This window comes from Pongo abelii, chromosome 4 (assembly GCF_028885655.2).
Source record: "Pongo abelii isolate AG06213 chromosome 4, NHGRI_mPonAbe1-v2.0_pri, whole genome shotgun sequence".
Classification (NCBI taxonomy): Eukaryota; Metazoa; Chordata; class Mammalia; order Primates; family Hominidae; genus Pongo; species Pongo abelii.
In genome coordinates, this window is record NC_071989.2 from 23,894,654 (window position 1) to 23,910,278 (window position 15,625).

The following is a 15,625-nucleotide window of genomic DNA, read 5'->3' on the forward strand; positions in this document are numbered from 1 at the left end:
TCTGAAAAGGATTATATTTCTTCTTTGATTGTTAAGCTTGTTTGGCTGGATATGAAATTCTTGGATGGAATTTATTTTTTTAATAAGCTAAATATAGGGCCTCAATCTCTTCTGGCTTGTAGGATTTCTGCTGAAAGTTCTGCTATTAGCCTAATGGGGTTCCTTTTGAAAGTGACCTGCCTCTTTTCTCTAGCTTCACATAACATTTTTTTTTTTTTATTTCAAACATGAAAAATTTGATGCCAATGTGTCTTGGGTATGGCCATCTTGAATGGTATCTCTCAGGTGTTGTCTGCATTTCCTAAATTTGAATGTTGGCCTCTAGTGAGGTTAGGGAAATTTTCATGGACAATTTCCTAAAAGTCTTTTTTCCAAGTTGCTTGCTTTCTCTCTCTTTCAGAGATGCCAATGTCATAGATTTGGTCTCTTTACATAATTCCATATTTCTTGAAGGTTTTTCTTTCTTCTTCATTGTTTTTTTCTTTATTTTGGTCTGAGTTATTTTGGACAACCAGTCTTCTAGCTCTGAAGTTCCTCAGCTTGGTCAATTCTGCTGTTAATGCTTGCAATTGTGTTATGTAATTCTTGAAGTAAGTTTGTAAGCAGTATCAGATCAGTTTGGTTCTTTCTGAAAAATGGCCATTTTCTCTTTCATCTCCTGATCATTTTATTATATCCTTAAGAGTCTTTGGATTGAGTTTAGACTTCATCCTGATTCTTGATGGGCTTTGTTTCTGTTTATATTATGAATTCTATTTCTGTTGCTTCATTCATTTTAATTGTTAAGGACCATTGCTGAGGAACTAGTGTCATTGCCTGGAGGTGAGAAGACAGTCTGGCTTTGTGAGTTTTCAGAGTTCTTGTACTGTTTCTTTCTCATCTTTGTGGGCTGGTGTTCCTTCAGTCTTTTATGTTGTCCTTTGAGTGTTTTTTTTTTTCTTTTATCTTCTTTGGTGCACTTGGAGGTTTGATTGTGGTATATGGTGGGTTCAGTTGACTCGCCCCATTTCTGAAAGATTTTAGGGGGCCAAGATTCAGCACAGCACTCTTGGAATATGTACTCTAACTCTGGGGGATCAGCACGGGGTCCCAGCTTTGTTATCTGGCCCCTTGAATTTAAAAACATGCTGCACTGGAAGATCCAAGGTGTTTCCAATCTGCTGGCCACAGCAGTCTGATGGATGGTGATGGCTAAAGGGCTTTGTCACCCAGTGGCAGTGGGATTTGTTCTCATTTGTGCATGCCAGCAGCCACAGCAGTGCAGCAATTATGCATGTGTGTTGACTGGGTGGGTGGTCACCTGGGAAGCAGAGCTGCAGTGTTCCCGCTGCACTGGTGGCGTGGTGGGGGCATGGTGCAGGTGAGGACAGGTTTGCCAGTGTCTGTGCACACTTTGCTGCAGCTGCATGTCAGCACAAGTGAGGCAGAATTTTTAGGTTTGTTCCCTGTTGGTACCAGCTATGGCAGCATTGCTGGGTCCCCACATGTCATGGAGTAGGGGCTCTTTGGGATGTGATCATCTCATAGTGGCAGGAGTTGTGCAGTGTGGCGCTTGTGTGCCTGTTGGTGAGAGGAAGCTAATTGCATGTGTGTGTATGCATGCATGGGTAATATCAGTGGGGGAGGGCCTTGGGCGAGTGTGTGCCAGCAAGGTGGTGTGGGGGAGGTTGTTGTGGAGGGAGAGTGTGGGTGGCCTGGTGAACATTGGCAGGGGCCACTCTGCTGGAGCTTTCCAATGGTCAAGCGTGGTTTACCAGCCAACGAGTTATGATGAGGGCCCCCAAGAAGCACCCTGGTTAGATGTCCTAGGATGCACTGCACATGGGAGCAGCTAGGCTGAGGCCCCAGGAGAGGACAGCAAATGGGGGCGTCCTCAGATCAGACTGGCCCCATCCCATGGGCAGGACCTCTACTGCCCTGTTCAGGTTCAACAGACATTCCAAAGCTAAACCTTCCTAGAGGAGCATGATAAGCCTTGGGGGGATGGGTGTCCCTGCCTGTGCTCCATAGCAGACACTCCTGCACCAAACACTCTGGGCTCCACAAAGGGTGGGGTCCTACCCCTACCACCTAGCCAAACAGTTCTTTGTAGCAGCTCAGGTGTCTGTTGGGGTTGTGGAGTCCCCTGATGCCAGGATCCTGGAAGGCTGTGACAAGAGTGAGTCACTCCTTGCCTGTTCAATTCACTCCTTCCTCAGGAATCTCTGGGAGCCAGGAACAAGTCCTGATGCTTGGTAGCCCCATGCAAGGTTCCCAGCTTCCTTCCTCTCTAGATCAGCAGCAGTGTCCTCTGTCCATCTTACATGAATATGTCTAGAGTGTACTAGTCTTCCCAATGTCCTGGTCTCCTTTGGACAGCTATTTGTCCTTGCTGCATCTAGTCAGCCATCTTGGCTCCTGGTTTCTCAGGGATCAACACTTTTCGTATGACATCACTTTGATGTGAACCTTATCTTTGGCTTGAGGTAGTGTTTTTCATTTTTCCCCAATGTGAAATTGCTTTTGTGTTTTTCTTCCCTTTCTGTGCTGTATTCGCTGGAAGAAAAGCACTGTGCACAGCCCACTTAAATAGTGGGGATTTATTCTCTACCTCCTTGCCACGGGAGTGTTTTCATAAATTATTTGGAATTTTACATAGTATATTTGATTATTTTCCCCTCAAGTCTTTATTCAATCATTTATTAATATTAGAATGATTCTGTTAATATTTGTCTTACATTTTATGTTTTAAGCCAAGCTACTTTACTTATGTTGTTCAGAACGCTTGGTCATTGATGGTGGTGGTCGGGGGTGTCTTTCAGATGTCTTTTATACCATTTTTTATTTTATTTTTAAGAGACAGTGTCTGTTGCTCTGCTGCCAGAGCTGGATCGCATTGGCACCATCATGGCTCACTGCAGCCTCGACCTCTGGGCTCAAGTGAATCTCCCACTGCAGCCTCCCGAATAGCTGAAACTACAGACACATGCCACCATACCCAGGTAATTTTTATATCTTTTGTTGAGATGGGGACTTTCTATGTTGCCCAGGTTTGTCTTGAATTCTTGGCCTCAAACAAACCTCTCATCTCAGCTTTCCAAAGTGCTCAGTATCCTTTTGACATATCATAATCTTCTCCACCCCCACCAGCATCTTGTAATTATTGATGGTTCACTATGATCTATGCTTATCTTGTATATTTCCTGACTCAAACCTGGTATCAATCATTTCACCAAGGAGCTCTGGGTCTTTTTGTCATAGAATAGTGTTAGAAATCAAAATGTGGGTCACTATGTGTGCTAGTTGCCATTGGCTTCAACTCTACTTTTAACTTATTTGAGTAATTATAGAAAAGTGAGTTTCTTGTAACAACACAATTGGGTCTTTTTGTTTTTTGGTCCACTCTTACAATCTTTTTATCTTGATTGGTATATTTTGATTATTCACAATATTGATGAAATTGGATTAATAGATCTATTTTTGTACTATTGTCTATTTGTGGCATTTGCTCTTTGTTATTTTTCTTTTCCTGACTTGAATAATTTCAGTTGAGCATTTTATGTGATTCTATTTTATCTTCTTTCTTAGTAGATCACATATACCTATTTATTTTTTAATTTTTTTAGTGGCTACCCTACAGTTGATGGTATAGATTTGTAATTGGTATAAGTCTACTTTCAAATAAAACTACCATTTCACATATAGTGCAAGGACACTATAACACAGTGTTTCTAATTCTTACCTCCCATCCTTTTGACATTGTACCTTTCATTTTACTTATTCACATTATATGCTTACATAATACATTGTTATTATCACGGCTTTAAGCAAACATTTTTTAGTGGTTAATGGGTCGGTTAATTAATATTTTAAAAAACATTTATTTTACCTGTATTTTTTCCTTCTCTGGCAATTTTTATTTCTTTGTACGTAATTAGTAGTCTGACTTATGTTAGTTTAGAAAATACAAGAAAAAAGCAAACAATGATGGAAAAGATATTGTAGTAAAATGAATTCTATCACTCTAAGTAACACTGTTACTTTGTTTTTTCTTGTTTGTGTATGTGTGTGTATGTGTGTGTGTGTGTGTGTAAAGTATAACAATATTTACATAGAGATAAAGAAAGTAATAATATTCTATATATGCAGAATTCAAAATTTCTGCCCTTTAGGAAGCTAACAAGATTGGTGAAAGTTCAGAAGAAAGTGTAATTTGCTTTGTCAATATTGAATCAGAAAACATTTATTCAGTACCAGCAATATTACTGGTGCTGTCCTAGGGAGTGAGGGTGCAGTTCTTAACACATTCCATCTTTATTTAAGCTTACGACCTCTATATTAGTATCTCAAAAATACACAGAGAATAAGTAGAAATGAAAATCAAAACAGGATATTACCACATATATATTCAAAAAATTCAGACTTTTTAATGCAAATTTTTAAATGCTTTTATTAAACAAATCATTTTAGGTCAAAGCAGAAAATCAAACTGAAAGTGTTATATTTCTCTAAGCCAGAGATAATGAAAACACAGTGTATTTAGACAAAATTCATTCAGAAGAAAACCTGTAGCTTGAAATCTTAGATCAATATAAAGCAAAATGTAAAAAATTATTTTAAAATTTCGTAATTTCAATAACAGAAAAAACAAACCAAAGAAAAGACAAAAGATTTAATGAAGAATGAGGAAGAAATTAAAGACCTAGAAAAAAGTAAAGTGATTACATTATAAAGCTTGTCCTTTGAAAATTCTGCAAAATAATTCTATCACAAGATAATCTTGGCAGCCTTAAAGGGGAAGAGTATACAAACATACACATCATTCATAAAAATGAGAAGAGAAAATTAATCAAGAAAATAGAGGAAATTTAAAAAATTATCAGATACTTTGCACAGCTATATGCAAAAAATAGATAATTTTTAGAAAAATATAAATTTTGTAATGTTGAACAAGAGACAAAAGGTATATGGGAAAAATATCTAGAATAAATAAATAATATTTTTCAAATACTACTCTCGCTAGAACAGGCCTGATTCTCCATGTGCCTGGCTCATTTATATTTACTAGATTATAATATACACTATCAAAGTTTAAGAGAAGATTTTCTCAGTGCTAGTAAGAATTCCAGATCTTGTTGAAAGAGACAGACAGAGAAAGATAAATATTTAAAAGCTTTATAAGAAGTGAATGTGCTGTTTATGCAAACTCTGTTAACTGGTTCTTAAAAATCTGTAAGTACATCTCACATGTAGATATACCTAATGCTAAATGACGAGTTAATGGGTGCAGCACACCACCATGGCACATGTATACATATGTAACTAACCTGCACATTGTGCACATGTACCCTAAAACTTAAAGTATAATAATAAAAAAAAAAGAAGTGAATGTGCTGTTTATACAAACTCTGTTAACTGGTTCTTAAAAATCTGTAAATACAACTCACTTACATGTCGATGAAACAATACAGCATGATATTAAGGTGGGATTTAGTCTGGGAACAAAAGGATAACTCAACATTTGAAAACGTTTTAATATAATTTATCACACTAAGAGATCCCAGGAGGAAAAAAATCACATAAATGTTACCTAATATACTGAAAAGTCACTTGGCAATATCCAAAACTGTTGAGTCATAACTATTACATCAATATAAGTTAATGAAAATTCTTTTAAATCATTATTCATATATCTATATCTGTAACACATATATGTATATACATGTATACCCAAATATATATGTATATACATGTATACCCAAATATATATGTATATCTCAAAATCAAGTTTTCTCATTAATAAAGGATTATTTGAGATAGGCTTTCAAAAGTAATGTATTCATGACTATAATGGAAGTGTTAGAGAATGCAATAAACAACTTATAGATATTAAAGTTGCAATTAAAGAATTAGAAAAACCTAAAATGGGATCTTTCTCTTAGAGCATATGAAAATAAAAGTGGAAGTTCTATAAGATCAAATTAAAATGACAAGAAATGTTTTATTAGTGAGATATAAAACAAATATACTAGCATCAATAAACTACATAAATATGTTATTTTCACATATATGATTTTTATATATCATATATACATACATATATAGATAAAATATAAACAATATATTTTACATATAAATATGAATAGACTTTACAAACATGTGTGGGTGCACACACATGCACTGATACACGCATGCAAGCAAGAACTGGTTTTAAAGTATAAAGGAGATCTACGTTACATCATCAATATTAACAAGAACAAGTAAAAACTACAAAATATATGTAAAATGTATATAAAGAAATGGTCTATAACATAATTTAAAATTAATCAAATTTAAATGAATGAATTAAATTTAAATTAAATTTAATTTCATTATTTCATGAATTTAATTTGAATTCATTCATTTAAATTAATTTAATTTAAATTAAATCTAATTTAATTAATCTCTGTTTTTGTAAGTAGACAAGCTGACACTGACACATGCAGAAGTAAACAAGGAAAACTTCCTAAAAATTTTCTAGCACAAAAAAAATGTTAAGTGGTTGGTGGGAAGTATTAGACCTTCAATAATTAAAACATGGTATAATTTACCAATATTTAAGCCATTATGATATTGAAACATGAACAGAGCACATGTCTATTTCATATAATACAATTAATACATATATTTTTAAATGTATATATTCATAAATAGACAATTTATATAAGACAAAGAAAGCATTTAAAATCAGTGAGTTTATAAAATGACTTCCTAGTAAAAGATATTGAGATAACTGGAAACTAATTTAGATTCAGAATTCTTCTTTCTACATTATAAGATAAATGTCAAATAGTTAAGAACATACTTATAAAACATGAAACCATAAAGTATAAAAAATATTGCGACATTTTTACAATAATGAAATATGTAATAGCTGTTTCAGTGTAGAAGCTGTTAAAAACATCACAAGCAAAAAAGAGATAGGTAAAAATAACAAACTAGAAAAATATTTGCAATTCACACTACAAATAAAGGAGTAATATTCCCACATTGTGCAGAACACCTACAATTCAGAAGAAAATGACCAACATGCTGATTTAAAAATAATGGGCTGAAGGCACAGGGAAGCAGAAAAAGTAGCAACAGCATTGATATATATGAAAAAGTGGTCAAGTTGCCTTATGGTAAGATAAATGCAAGTAAAACCCAGCAATTCACACCTGTAACACTCTAGGGAGACAGGATTTTAATGCATTCATTGTGTGGGTAGAAAATAGAACAGCACTTATTGAGGAATATCTGGCAGTACCTGACAAAATTATGAATTTTGGAATTCTATTTCGGAAATACAGCAGTATAAATATAGAATAAATCTTATGCAGGCACATTATTGTAGAAATGTTTATAATAGAAAAATACAATAAAGATTCCATGTGCTCATTAATAGAAAGTGGGTTATAGTCCTCTAAAAGAAGAAAAAAAGCAGAAAAAAAATAAATACAAGAATTTATTTTTACTAAGAAAAACTCACCAGGATATGTTGATAAACTGAATGATCAGCTTCTAAATATTATATATAGTGTTCTCCTTTATTCCAAAAGGTACACAGATAAAAATATATTTTCATTTGCTTAAAATATTTGAGAAAAATAAAGAAAATAATAAATAGCATACACATGACAGTGATTTGGCAGAGACAGGAAGAGGGAAAGTCAAGGACATGACTTCTCTGCTTATGCTTCTTTTTATATTACAATGTAAATTGTGCTTATGTTCAAGAAAGCGTATTTTGTATTTTAGAAAAATACTCCAAATAAACAGATGGTCCAACAATGAGAGAGACATTTATGGGAATCTAGTATGATTCAGGTAATGCTTTGAAGGCTTAGGACATGGTGATGAGTAATGGGGAGAAAAAAATTGGGTCCTTTGGAACCAGGGCTTTATTATAACTCATTTATGGTCTCCCCATGCTACGAGAAATTTTTCTGTCAATATTCTTTAAACCTTTTTCTAGAATTGGTAAAGAAAAAAGAAGTAAAAGAACCACCTTAAAGCTAATTACTCAATATGACAAATTGTTTTGGGATGCTGAATTTAGTAATTATGTATATGGGCTATTTAATGTAATTTTTTGCTAATCTAGATGAAACAAAGATTGCTATATTTGCTCTTTATTCAAGAATGTTCTCTTTTCCCCTGGTTATTTCTCAGCTTTGCAAATTTGCATTGACAAGAATCAGAATGCTTTCTCAGTGACACATTATGCACCTGACAAAATTCAATGGAGGGTGATGATTCTTAATTTTAATGACAGGCTTTCTACTTTCCATGGACTATGCATAAATCTTTAATTAAGAGTTATGAGGCAACACAGGGAACACAACAAATCCTCCATTTGGTTTGTGAAATTTAAACTGAGTAAAAAATCTACTAGTAAAAGAGATGCCCCAAAGAGATAATATAAATACATACTTTAAGTAGGTATAAAAATAGAAATAATGATACAAATTATAAACTGATCAGTATTTAAATGTTTATTTTATTAAATACAGATGACATAATCTCAGTCTTTAAGAAATTTTAAAAAATTAATGCACTTACTCAAAATATTAATAGCATAGCCTTAAAGAAATTAAGGAAACATGATTCCTAACTTCAGCTAGATTTCTGACAACTGGAATGTGATTATGCACATTGTTCTTTACTTGCAACCCTTAAATGAGTCATTAAGATATGAGAAACATACAATCGTCTTCTTAGCTTCAAGCAATAATTTTCTTCTTCATAACATTTTTATATCAGAAAGGTATATGGGTGTAGAGAGGTTGATGTGGTAGTTTTTTGTAAATAAACAAGCTGGCCAGAGGAAAAAACAATAGATTTGGTAAAGAAGAGTCAAAGATTTGTTGTTTTAACTTACCATCTTTCATAATCTACATGTCAAATAACATGGACCCAGGACATATGCTTGTTTCATGTGACATATGCTTGTTCATTGGGGGGATTTTGAGTAAGGGATTATTCAACATGTTAATAGGGCCCAACACATTAGCCTTACATACAAGATATATTATAACAAATAAGTAAGCTGTATTAGTCTGTTCTTGCATTGCTATAAAGACCTTGAGATTGGGCAATTTATAAAGAAAAGAAGTTTAATTGACTCACAGTTCAAGGCACATTTTACATGGCTGAAGCAGGAGGAAGAGGCAAAAGGTGAAGTGTTACAGACTTTCAAACAACCAGATCTCATGATAACTCACTCACTATTATGAGAACAGCAAGGGGGAAATCCATCCCCATAATCCAGTCACCTCCCAGAAGGCTTCTCCTCCAACTCTGGGGAATAAAACTTGACATGAGATTTGAGTGGGAAACAAATCTAAACCATATCATTCTGACCCTGGCCCCTCTCAAATCTCATGTCCTTCTCATATTGCAAAATACATTTATCGCTTCTGAACAGTCCTCCAAGTCTTATCTCATTTCAGCATTAACTCAAAAGTCCACAATCCAGAATCTCATCTGAAGCAGGGCAAGTTTCTTCCACCTATGAGCCTGTAAAATCAATAACAAATTACTTCTTTCCAAGATACAATGGGGTTACAAGCATTGGGTAAATACACCCATTCCAAAAGAGAGAAATCAGCCAAACAAAGTGGATGCAGGCTCCATGAAAGTCTGAAAACTAGCAGAGCAGTAATTAAATCTTAAAGCTCCAAAATGATCTCCTTTGACTCCATGTTTCACACCCGGCCACAATGATGCAAGGGGTGAGATTCCAAACCTTGGGTAGCTCTGCCCCTTGGGCTCTGCAGGCTATAGCTTCCTCAGCTGCTTTTATGGGCTGGCATTGACTGCCTGTGGCTTTTCCAGGCACATTATGCAAGCTGATGATGAATCTACCATTCTGGGATCCGGCAGATGGTGGCGTACTTCTGACAGCTCCACTAGTCAGTGCCCCACTGGGGATTCTGTGTGGTGGCTCCATCCCCACAATCCCCCTCTGAACTGCCAAAGTAGTTTCTTAATGAAGGCTCTACCCCTGCAGTAGACTTCTGCCTGGACATCCAGGCATTTCCATACATCTTCTGAAATCTAATCAGAGGCTCCCAAGCCTCAACTCTTTCCCTCTCTGCACCTATAGGCTTAGCACCACCTGGAAGCCACCAAGGCTTAGGGTTTACATCTTCTGGAGCTTCAGGCTGAGATGTATCTGGGGCCCTTTTAGTAAGGACTAGAGTTGGAGTGCCTGGGCTGTAGGGCACATGTTCCAAGGCTTCACAGAACAGTGGGGCCCTGGACCCATGAAACCTTTCTTCCTTCCTAAGCTTCCAGACCTCTAATGGGAGGAGCTGCCATGAAGGTCTCTAAAATGCCCATTTTCTCCATTATCTTTGTTATCAACATTTGGCTACTTTTTACTTATGCAGATTTCAGCATCTGGCTTGAATTCTTCTGCAGAAATTTATTTTTCTTCCTACCACTTTGCAAGGCTGCACATTTTCCAAACTTTGCACTCTGTGTTGAGGTATGTTTATTCTATAACTAATTTATTGAGAGTTTTTTCATGAATGGGCCTTGCACTTTATCAAATGCTCTTCGTGCTTCTATTGAGATGATCTTATGGCTTTTGTCCTTTATTCTTTTGACATGGTGTATCATATTTATTTATTTGTGTATATTGAAGAATCCTTGCATCCCTGGAATAAATTATCTTGATCCTGGTGTATTATCTTGTTGATATGCTGTTGAATTTTGTTTACTAGTATCTTGTTAAGGGTTTTTACTTCTATGTTAATCATGGATATTAGCTTTTGTTGTTTTTGTGTCCTTGTTTAGTTTTGGTATCAGGGTAATGCTGGCCTCATAGGATGAATTAGGAAGAATTCCCTCCCTTTCAATATTTTTGAATAGTTTGAGGATTGGTGCTAGTTCTTCTTTAAAAGTTTGATAGAATTCAGAAGTAAAGCCATCAGGTCCTGGGCTTTTTTTTGGGGGGAGACTTTTTATTACTGACACAAACTTGTTACACCTTATTCATCTATTCAGGTTTGTTATTTCTTCTTAGTTCATTTTTGGCAGGTTGAATGTGTCTAGAAACTTATCCATTTTCTTCAGGTTTTTCGATTTGTTGACATATGGTTGTTTATAACCAAGTGTACAGTTTCTGACATTAATAAGCTGTGGTTATGCGTATTATACTGCCAGTCAAAACACTACTTGTAATACAACTGAGAATAAAATTTATATGTACCCATGTGGTCTATCTACCACTTACATTTTTATCTTCATCTTTTTTTACATTTTCCATGACATTGGTGCCATGTGAGATACTTTCACCTTCTCTCCCTCTTCCCATCAGTCTGATTTTACCCTGTAGGCTAGTGTATTGTCATCTTTCAGATCCTGGTTCTAATGTTGCTTCCTGTACGCTTTATCCTGCCCCACTAGCAGAGGATCCTTAAGTTATGAAATTTTAGCACAATATACATTCTTCCTTCATAGAATTTAACATATATTTATTTGGGTAACAATTTGATTAAGAAGGTAGTAGTAAGTAAAATACAAGCACTATAAGTAAAAGGGAAACTGTAACTTAGTTGCCCGTTTTATATCCAAACCAAAACCAGTGCCTGGTACATAGTTGCCTTCAGTAAATATTTGGGAAATATATGGCTGAATTCTTGACAAGCTTTACATAAATGAATGGTCCCTGTCTTCCTCTATGTGCAACTATGTACTAAAAGACTTACTATGCAAGTGTTTAAAATAAATAATGCTTATGTACCTCTTTTAAAATTTGTTTTGAAGAAACATCATCTTAGTGAATAGCTATGATGGAAAATGTGAATTATACTTGATTACACCTTCCTCTTCAACTTCCATATCTAATTGGTCTCCAAGTTCTTTTGATTCTTCTATCTTACATCTTTTGATGTGACCCTCCAAACTCACCCATAATCATTCATCCTTTGGTGGCTTCATTCATGCCTTAGTTAGGGCAGTGATAATTTTATTTCCTGAAGGTATTCAAGATGCTCCCCCAGTATAACGTTTGCAGTTTCAACTTTTTAATATTTAGGTCTGAGAGTATAATTTTCTCCTCCTTTTTAGAAGAAAATTCCAGCTTTGGCTGGCAGGAAGGCTTGGAAGCTGATGACCAAAAGGATATTTAATCATATCTTCGTATGCTCTTTGGTCATCTGAGGATACCACAGGGAAAGAGATAAAAAAAAGAATGGTCTTGAATCTCTCTTCTGTGTATTACCTATTCTTTCTTTCAAGTGGAGCCTGATAAGGTCATTAGTGTGGCTTTGTTTTTGCAGGAGGATTAATCCTTCTAGGACACACACTTATTGGTTATAAGGAAAAGCAGATATTCTAGTTATCTTATTGAAGTTTTTCATGGTGGGTTGTAGGAGAAATAAACCAGAAGTTTACTCATATAAAACAAAGTTACATAAAAGCAATATGTGGGCCAGGCATGGTGGTTCACGCCTGTAATCCCAGCACTTTGGTAAGCCAAGGTAGGCGGATCATGAGGTCAGGAGATTGAGACCATCCTGGCCAACATGGTGAAACCTCGTCTGTACTAAAAATACACAAATTAGCTGGGTGTGGTAGTGTGCGCCTGTAATCCCAGCTACTCGGGAGGCTGAGGCAGGAGAATCACTTGAACCCAGGAGGCATAGATTTCAGTGAGCCGAGATTGTGCCACTGGACTCCAGCCTGGCAAGAGAGTGAGACTCCATCTAAAAAAAAAAAAGAAAAAGAAAAAAAGCAATATGCGAAGTAAGTTTGCCACGCTGTTATTGATTGCACAAATTGCACACATTTCTTTAAAGTTCAGCAAGATATTTTCAAACATTATTGAAATTTGAGTTAAAGCTTTTGAATCTTTAGAACTTGAATCTCACATATAAGGTAATAGCAGTTTTGTTTAACACGTTAAAAAGCATGATTACTATTCATTTGGAAAAATAAAGATAAAATTAGCAAACTAAAAAGTACAAATACCAATTTATTGAAGTATGTCTTTTCATCTACTAAATTGTGCATTAAGAAATAAGATAATTTATCCTTTATTTTTCATCTCCCCAATAGTCCTTAAAATAATGCTTTATTAATGCAGGTTTTTACAAAATTGGACTACAGTTTGCACTTAAAGAGACTGATATGAAACCACTATCCTCTAATACTTTATAAAATCCTGGAGAAAGTATGGATTTTCATTTGCTTCAGGTGTCATTCATCTTAAACTTACAACTAACTTTTTTAAAGTATGGTCTATAATAGTAGCTGTATTGATTCCCCCACTGACATGGCAAGAGATAAAAATTTTTTTTTTTTTTACAAAGAAACACAGGCATACATACTTGAAGCAACGAAAGATAACACATTTCTCTTATGTTTGTGATATGGTTTGGATTGGTGTCCCTGCCCAAATCTCATGTCATATTGTAATCCCCTATGTTGAAGGAGGGACCTGTTGGCAGGTAATTACATCATGGTGGTAAATTTCTCTCTTGCTGTTCTTGTGATAATAAGTTCTCATTAGATCTGGTTGTTTAAAAATGGGTAGAACTTGTGCCTTCACCCTCTTCCTCCTGCTCCAGCCATGTAATACATGCCTCCTTCCTCTTTGCCTTTCATCATGATTGTAAGTTTCCTGAGGCCACCCCAGCCATGCTTTCTGTACAGCCTGCAGAACCATGAGCCAATTAAACCTCTTTTCTTTATAAATTACCCACAAAGACACAAACTTCATGGCTCAACCAAAAAATCACTCAAGATAATCTATAGACTTAAATTTCCAAATATAAAATTGTAAAAGTTATAGAAGAAAACCTACATGGATTTGGGTTGGTGATAAATTTTTAGATATAATAGCAAAAGCTAGTCCATAAAAGAAAAAAAAATTGATGATGTGGACTTTATTAAAATTTGAAATGTCTACTCTGAAACATCCTGCCATGAGAATGAAAAACCAAGCCACAGACTGAGAGAAAATATTAATAAAACAAACCTGAAAAGGATTTATATGCAAAATATACAAAGAAATTCTAATGCTCAGCAAGAAGACAACACAATTAAAAGGTAGACACCTCACTAAAAAAGATAAGACAACAAACAAGCATCCAAAAGAATGCTCATGGCACTTGTCATAGGGAAAAGCAAATTAATGCAACAATGGTATACCACTGAGCATCTACTAATGTGATTAAAATCTTTTTTTAATGTACTAAAAATTACAACAGGAAGCTGGGAACAGTGGCTCATGCCTGTAATCCCATCACTTTGGGAAGCAAAGTCAGGAGGATCACTTGAAACCAGGAGTTCAAGACCAGCCTGGGCAACATGTGAGACCCCCATCTTTACCAAAAATTAAAAAAATAAAATAAAATAAAATTAGCCAGCCCTGGTGGCACATATCTGTAATCCCAGCTGAGGTGGGAGAATTGCTTGAGCCTGGAAGGTAGAGGCAGCAGTGAGCAGTGTTCGCACCACTGCACTTAGCCTGGGCTACAGAGCAAGACTCTCTCTCAAAAACACAAATAAATAAATAAAATTAAAATAAGTTGCAACAGGAACTCTCATTCAATACTAGTGGAATGCATAAGGATACAGCAACTTCAGAAAACAATATGGCAGTTTTTATTAAAGTTAAACATGCTCTCACCATAGAGGCACTCCTAGGTTTTGGGGGGTTTTTTGTTTTGTTTTGTTTTTTGTTTTGTTTTGTTTTGTTTTGTTTTGTTTTGAGATGGAGTCTCACTCTGTCGCCCAGGCTGGAGTACAGTGGTGCGATCTCGGCTCACTGCAGCCGCCATCTCCCGGGTTCAACCAACTCTCCTGCCTCAGCCTCCCAAGTAGCTGGGACTACAGGCCAGTGCCTCCACACCCAGCTAATTTTTTAATTTTTTGTAGAGTCAGGATCTCCCTATGTTGCCCAGGCTAGTCTTGAACTCCTGGGCTCAAGTGAACCTCCCACCTCAGCCTCCCATGTAGCTTGGACTTAAGGCATGAACCACTACACCCAGCTAATTAAAAAAACATAATTTGGTAGAGATGGGCCTCAATATGTTGCCCAGGCTAATCTGAAACTCCTGGCCTCAAACAGTCCTCCCTCCTTGGCCTCCCAAAGTGTTGGGATTACAGGCATAAGCCACTGCATCCCACCTTTGATTTTTTAATTGTTATTTTTTGTTGTTGAGCTTTAAGACTTTTTTTATAAGTTTCTGGATATTAACTCCTTATCAGTTATATGATTTGCAAATGTTTTCTCCCGTTCTATGTAGGTTGCCTTGTCACTGTTGATTGTTTCCTTTGCTACACAGACATTTTTAAGTTTGATGTACTCCCATCTATCTAATTTTGCTTTGGTTGCTTATGCTTTTGGTGTCATATCCAGGAAGTAATTGCTCATTCCAATGTTATAAAGATTTTATTTTTTTTCTTCTTGGAGTTCTGTACTTTTAGGTCTTAGATTTCAGTCTTTAATTTATTTTGAGTTAATGATAATAGATAATGCATCATACGGTAGCATTCCATAAAATGGAATGATATGGTTTGGATCTGTGTCCCTGTCCAAATCTTATGTTGAAATGTAATCGCTAGTGTTGGAGGTGTGGCCTGGTGGGAGGTGATTGAATCACAGGAC